Source organism: Geospiza fortis, unplaced genomic scaffold, assembly GCF_000277835.1.
Source record: "Geospiza fortis unplaced genomic scaffold, GeoFor_1.0 scaffold85, whole genome shotgun sequence".
Lineage (NCBI taxonomy): Eukaryota > Metazoa > Chordata > Aves > Passeriformes > Thraupidae > Geospiza > Geospiza fortis.
Window position 1 is genome coordinate 2,813,937 of NW_005054358.1, and position 1,404 is coordinate 2,815,340.

Here is a 1,404-nt window from a genome sequence, read left to right on the forward strand (position 1 = left end):
CCCAGGAGCCTTCCTGTGTCTCCTTCCTGTAGGAGCGACGGGGAGTAGGATGGTTGGGATGGAGACGAGAGATCTCAGAGCCAGGTCTGGAACTTGGGGTTTATTGCAAAGGGCCTGGGTGCAGGGCCCTGCTGGGAGCTGCCAGCCACAGCTCAGAGCAGGCTGAGAGAAGAGAGGGGGAGAGAGGATGAGAGGGTGAGAGAGTAAGAGAGCGAGGTTCCCATTACAATACAATAAATCTTCTTCCGTGCTGAATATTCTGATTCTCACTAACCAATCTAGTCCAAGATACAAATCCTATAGCATTTCCATACAGCCTGTAAGAATCATTACATTACCATCCTGTGTTACATTTTAAACCCTACAAACTCCTCTTTGGGCCCCTTCTGCCAAGCCAGTAGGGTCTGCTCTGACCCTTGGGCCTGTCTGCAAGCAGAGGGTGTTGTTCCATCAAAAGGGGATCACCTTCAGTGGCCACACCATTGTTTTCCAGTTGTGCAGTAACTGAGGTATCTCAAAGCTGCTTTCATTTCAATCTCACTTATAGTTTCTATATTCTCAAAATCTTTTGCCAGGCAATCATATTTATAAGGCTTTCCTGTTTCATCCTCCCCAACAGTTCCCTTGGCTGTGGGTGGGCAGAGGAGTTCCCTGGGCTATGGGAAGGGAGGAAGGGGAGCACCTGGAGCAGTCCCTGCTGGCCCTCCTGCCATGGCCAGGCTCAGCCCGGAGTCTTCCTCTGGGATTTTCCAGGATGAGCAGGGCAGGAGCTGGTGAGGCAGGACAGTCTGCCTCATGCCTCGGGAGATCCACCCAGTGATGCTGTCAGACCTCTCGGGGAAGGAAGGAAGGATGTGGAAATTCCCTGTTGCAAGGGTAAGAGCAGCTCTTCTTTACCCAACAGTTTTTCTTAAAATAGCAAGGCTTTGCTCAGCTACACCTTGGGAATGTTCCAGAGGCACAAATAAAGTCAGAGCCCTTTGAAAAACTGTAGTGTCATTGCTACAGTTCCAGCCCAAAAGCCTGATCCCACTGAAGCAGGAAAATCATCCCAGAGTAAGCTGTGCTTGCCAAACAAATGGTTTGTGGTTGCACACATGGCTTTGGGTGGGTGTGTTAATGTCTTCTGGAAACTGGGATTGGGATTTAGAAGCTGGGTAAGGACTAACAGATTTGCTCAACAGAACCTGCCTGATGAATGAATACTGAACTGTGGTTTGTGGCTATGGAGGGTCAGTAATCCCAGAATTGTTAATGTTGGAAAAGACCTCAAAGATCATTGAGTCCCAGCTGTGCTCAATCGCCACCTTGTCACCAGAGCTCTGAGTGCCATGTCCAGGAATTCCTGGGACACCTCCAGGGATGGGCACTCCAAAGCTCCCTGGGCAGCCCCTGCCAGTGTTT